This window comes from Rana temporaria, chromosome 3 (genome assembly GCF_905171775.1).
Source record: "Rana temporaria chromosome 3, aRanTem1.1, whole genome shotgun sequence".
Taxonomy (NCBI): domain Eukaryota; kingdom Metazoa; phylum Chordata; class Amphibia; order Anura; family Ranidae; genus Rana; species Rana temporaria.
In genome coordinates this window covers 170,310,249-170,316,354 of record NC_053491.1, presented here as the reverse complement: position 1 = coordinate 170,316,354, position 6,106 = coordinate 170,310,249, and the positions used below count along the sequence as shown (strand labels likewise).

At 44.1% G+C, this 6,106-nt stretch overlaps 1 long non-coding RNA gene across 1 annotated transcript; it reads left to right on the top strand.

Moving 5' to 3' along the window:
* The first annotated feature begins 5,410 nt into the window (after positions 1–5,410).
* LOC120930325 lies at positions 5,411–5,862 on the top strand. Its single transcript, XR_005747706.1, has 2 exons — positions 5,411–5,543; positions 5,633–5,862. It is a non-coding gene; the product is annotated as an uncharacterized LOC120930325 (long non-coding RNA).
* The last annotated feature ends 244 nt before the right edge of the window (positions 5,863–6,106 follow it).

Genomic DNA, 6,106 nt, shown 5'->3' with positions numbered 1-6,106 from the left:
AAAAAAAAAAAAATGCAAGTTTTTCCTCTGCAAAAAAAAAATGTGCACTATTATTATAGGTGAACTTATCCTTAATCACTTACTTACTGGGCACTTAAACACCCCTCCTGCCCAGACCAATTTTCAGCTTTCAGCGCTCTCACACTTTGAATGACAATTACTCAGTCATGCAACACTGTACCCAAATGATTTTTTTGTCCTTTTTTCCCCACAAATAGAGCTTTCTTTTGGTGGTATTTGATCACCTCTGGGTTTTTTATTTTTTGCGCTATTAATGAAAAAAGACCGAAAATTTTGAAAAAAAAATGATTTTTTCTTAGTTTCTGTGATAAAATTTTGCAAATTATTAATATTTCTTCATACATTTTGGCCACAATTTATACTGCTACATGTCTTTGATAAAAATAACCCAACATTTTTGGAAATTATTTGGTCTGTGTGAAAGTTTTAGAGTCTACAAGCTATAGTGCAAATCATAAAAAAATTATCACATCTGATCACACCTGATGTACTGAAGGCCTCATCTCATTTTTGGGACCCTAACAAGCCAGGAAAGTACAAATGCCCCCCAAATAACCCCTTTTTGGAAAGTAGACATTCCAAGGTATTTATTAAGAGGCATGGTGAGTTATTTGAAGTTGTATTTTTTTCCCACAATACTTTGCAAAATTAAGATTTTTATTTTCTATTTAAAAAAATTCTCAAAATTGTCATTGTAATAGCTTATTTCTCTCACATGGCATGTGCATACCACAAATGACACCCCAAAATACATTCTGCTACCCCTCCTGAGTAAAACGATACCCCATGTGTGAGACTTTTTCACTGCCTGGCCACATACAGAGGCCCAACATGCAGGAAGCGCCATCAGGGGTTTTAGGAGCATAAATTGCACATCAAACTAGTTGACTACCTATTACACTTTTGAAGGCCCTGGAACACCAGGACAATGGAATTACCCACAAAGTGACCCCATTTTGGAAAGCTAATACCCCAACGTATAATCTATGAGGCATAATGAGTCTTTTGAACGGTTTATTTTTTTCCAGCAGTTTTTGGAAAATGTGGAAAAAAAATGAAAACGCATTTTTTTTACACAAAGTTGTCCATTGATAAGATATTTCCAACACATAGCATGTACATAGCAGAAATTACACCCCAAAATACATTCTGCTACTCCTCCTGAGTAAAACGATACCCCATGTGTGAGACTTTTTTACTGCCTGGCCACATACAGAGGCCCAACATGCAGGAAGCGCCATCAGGGGTTTTAGGAGCATAAATTGCACATCTAACTAGTTGACTACCTATTACACTTTTGAAGGCCCTGGAACACCAGGACAATGGAATTACCAACAAACTGACCCCATTTTGGAAAGCTAACACCCCAACGTATAATCTATGAGGCATAATGGAGTCTTTTGAATGGTTCATTTTTTTCCAGAAGTTTTTGGAACATGTGGAAGAAAAATGAAAACGCATTTTTTTTTACACAAAGTTGTATGTTTCTAAGATATTTCCAACGTCTCCTCCCGACGTTTCGTTTAATCAGACTTGATCACGGGGTGTGATCAAGTCTGATTAGACGAAACGTCGGGAGGAGGCGTACTGATCACCCCGTGATCAAGTCTGATTAGACGAAACGTCGGGAGGAGGCGTACTGACGTCACCGCTAGTGAGGACAACCCGTTCTGTTACCGGCCGGAACTTTTAATGCTGTTTTATATCGTTCATGCTGTAAGTGTGCTACCTTTTATTTAATAAATGTTTTAAATGTTATCACACTATTGTGAGTTCTCTTCTCCATAATCGTTTGATCGCCTGATTGCCTGTCCGAGGACCGCTCTGTGAGAAGATTTCTCCATTTGCTGCTTATACCCCCCATGCTGTATCTGATCTTTATATCCAGGGCTCTGGTAAGGACCAGTGTGTGCTTTGGTGGTGGTCTTTATATGTCACACTGTTCGTTTACCAGTCACTGGGGGATGATCTATGCATGTGTACCATACAGTATCACACTATTTTAGTCTATTTGTTTTTTCTGGACGCTCCGCTGGCGGACTGTTGGGAAGATCGTTTCAAGATTTAGATCCCCTGTGCAGCCCAGGTGTTTGGCTACTCGCTTGGCTTGATCCATTAGGATCGTTTAATCTGGTAAGGGTCAGCAATACCAGGGAGCTGTGATCCAGATGCTTCTTTACTTTTGGGACAGTTCTTTTCGAATTTGATCATTCACAGAACTTTATTTTCACCACTAATTATATATATTCTCTTTGAGAAGAATATTCCTTTTCACTACTGGATTTTTTTTTAGTTTTTACCATTATATGACCTGGCAAGGCATATCTATCATAATTTGTTTAGCGCAACTCCATCTTTTTTCTATGCTATTTTTGTTTGTATAAACATTTTGAGTTTGCAGCCGTTTATAATTGCATCAGATAAGCGCACTGTTTTTTCTATTTTCCTAATCTAGGATGAGAAAACAAAAAAGTTTTCTTCATCCAGAAAAACTTTTCTGGAGCCCCTCACATATGTGAGACCCCTGTGTTCCCACTAGTCCAGTAGCAGGGTACAAGATCAGTCCATGAGGCAGGCAAAAACATGGTCAAACAGTCCGAGGTCAGTTCCAGATCAGGCAGAGGCAGTACAGAATCGTTCGGCAGAAGAATGGTCGAAAAACAAGTCAGGGTCAGTTCCAGATCGGGCAGAGGTATTACAAAATCATTAGGCAGAATCGTGGTCAAAAAACAAGCCGGGGTCAGTTACAGAGCAGGCGGTGGCATAAGGGGTGTGAAGGTGTGTAAAGGCAGGAACGGAGGATTAATACTTTAGTTTGGTGTGGTAACGACGAAAATATTCAGTTATACAGAGGCCTGGTTTGGAAGGATAATCAGCACAATGGTAAGCTGTGTCTCGTCTGACTCCTTCACTGGCGCATACCTTACATCGTTTTTGACGTCTTCGGCCTGTTTCTGTGGAAGGGACTTTATCGGGAAAATGACGCTCGGCGAGACGACTTAAAACATCAGATCGGATGGTTTGGGGTGCATCGTTTGGGAAAATAAGGGCAGTGATAAGGTCCTCTTGGTAGCCAAGGAAGCGTTTGGGGTTTTGGGTGGAGTTGCGGTAAATTACAAAAGAATTATATATGGCCAATTGAAAAAAATAAATGGCAACTTTTTTGTACCAATGGTACGTGCGTCTTGTGGCAAGATAGGGTTCAAGCATCTGGTCATTGAAGTCGACCCCCCCCCATAAACAAATTATAGTCCTGGATGTAAGTGGGCTTTCGGATGGTGGTGCCACGCCTTCTGCGAATTTCAACGACGGTATCATTATGGATGGTAGTTAACATGTAGACATCCCTTCTGTCCTTCCACTTCACCGCCAGAACCGCATTGTTGCGCAGACTTGCTGATTCTCCTCTTTTCAGCTTTTTATTCACCAGGCTTGAGGAAAGCCTTTCCTGTTGTTTCTGATGGTGCCACATGCTGGCGTCTGCTTCCGGTGCAGGTTGTGGAACAGGGGAAGCGAGATGTAGAAGTTGTCCACGTACAAATGGTACCCTTTTTCTAATAGGGGGTTAATGAGTTCCCAAACAATTTTGCCACTTGTTCCCAAGTAGTCTGGGCAATTAGGGGGATTCAGCTGGGTATCCTTGCCTTCGTATACTCTGTAGGCATACAGGTATCCTGTGACTCGGTCACACAATTTGTACACCTTCACACCATAGCGGGCTCTTTTGCTGGGGATGAATTGTTTTATTTGTAGTCTGCCACTAAATTTGATAAGGGACTCATCCACACAGATGTGTTGGTCCCGGGTATACAATTGGGGGAATTTCTCAGAAAAATAATTCAGTAAGGGCCGGATTTTGAAAAGCCTGTCATGTTCTGGATGATTTCGGGGATGGCACTGGGTATTGTCGTTAAAATGTAGGAATCTCATAATGGCGAAGTATCGGGATCTGGGCATTACGCTGGAGAAGATGGGCATGTGGTAGATCGGGTTTTTGGACCAAAAGGCACGTGAAGCGTTTTTTGGGTTGAGTCCCATACACAATGTGAGGCCTAAAAATTTTTTGAACTCGTCCAACGTAAGGTCTCTCCACTGGAAGGGACGGGCATAATATGACGTGGGATTGTTTTCAATAAATTGCTGTGCAAATAGGTTGCACTGGGCCACAATTCCGGATAGCATGTCCTCTGTAAACATGAGGTTAAAATAATCGATTGGGGTATAATTCTCCGTGTCCACCTGGATTCCTGGCTGGGCCGTGAAAGGGGGAATGTTGGCTACTCCTGAAGTAGGAGGTAGCCACAAGGGGTTCTGAAGGGCATAGGGAAGGCTGGCATGGGTCCTGGAAGTTTGTTGCCGAGGCACTGCGGTGCTGGCAGATGGCACTGCAGTGCTGGCGGATGGCACTGCAGTGCTGGTGGATGGCACTGCAGTGCTGGTGGATGGCACGGCCTCCTCACCAGAACGCCTTCGTTTAGCCGGCCGGCTATCTTCCTCCTCTGAGTCACTCAGTGTTGCGCTACTGATGGCTGGCTCATAAGTGACGTCAAACTCCGAATCAGAGTTGGAAAGGGACTCTGAAAGAGAGAGCTCCACGTTGCTCTCGTCGGGGGCAGAAAGGATTTGGTATGCCTCCTCGGCGGAATAGGACCTTTTGGACATTTTGCTGGTGTGTGCTAAACCTTCACTGATGGGCACTGATTGGCAGCACAGGTGGGCACTGATTGGCAGCACAGGCGGGCACTGATTGGCAGCACAGGCGGGCACTGATTGGCGGCACAGGTGGGCACTTATTGGTGGCACAGGCAGGCACTGATTGGAGGCACAGGCGGGTACTGATTGGCGGCACAGGCGGGTACTGATTGGCGGCACAGGTGGGCACTGATTGACGGCACAGGCAGGCACTGATTGGCGGCACAGGTGGGCACTGATTGGCGGCACAGGCTGGCACTGATTGGCAGCACAGGCAGGTACTGATTGGCGGCACAGGCGGGCACTGATTGGCGGCACAGGCGGGCACTGATTGGCGGCACAGGCAGGCACTGATTGGCAGCACAGGCAGGCACTGATTGGCGGCAAAGGCGGGCACTGATTGGCAGCACAGGTGGGAACTGATTGGCGGCACAGGGGACTGGGATGGCACTGGGATGGCTGACACTGGGATGGATGGCACTGGGATGGATGGCACTGTAACACACTGTAGTAACAAACTGTATCAATTTGTATTACTCACAGAACTTTAGGCGGCAATGAGAGATGATCTCATATGTTTACATTTGAGATCTCCTCTCATTGGCCGCACAGATCGCATCGCAAACGGCCACTCTGATTGGCCGTTTGCGGCGATCTGTAATTGGCTGTGTCCTTCTCGCAGGTTCACACTCGAGACTCCCTGCAAGCCTGTGTTTGGTTGACTCCCGCCTGGAGTGATGGGGGACGTTCATCATGGGGATATTGGGATCCTTTGTCTGCACCACGGCCATCATCTCTGGTTACATGTCACCTTCTATATGCTTCGAGCGGTAAATATATCCTCACTATCTGTACTATGGGTGCCAGCATTTTACTTGAATGTTAGTATCCTAACATACTTTTTTTGACATCTTTCCAGAATACAAATCCCCCTGAAGAAGACCAAATTGTGGTCGAAACGCATCGGGCTATTCTTATGGAAGCTACTTCATCAATGGCACTATATATTATTCCATTGTATCATTTAACATTTAATTGTTGTTGAGATAGGTCTCCAACTGTCTGTAACCTGAATGTATTTTATATTACAACTATCTGCATTTTCATTACTCGTGATATAGAAACCTAGTAAAGAATTTTTTTATATATTTCCATGTCTTTGAATTTAATATACCTTACACAATATGTCGCTTAAAAGCCCCCGGGGGGAATTTCTCCATTTTTGTCTCTACAACATTTTGGGGTGTGCGGCCCTTGGACTCTCAATATATGCGTTTTTCCTTGTCTCAAAGTGTCCGATCTGTCCACCACAATGTCGCAGTCCCGATAACAATCGCAGATCACCGCCATTACTAGTAAAAAAGTTATAATAATGATAAAAATGCCATAAATA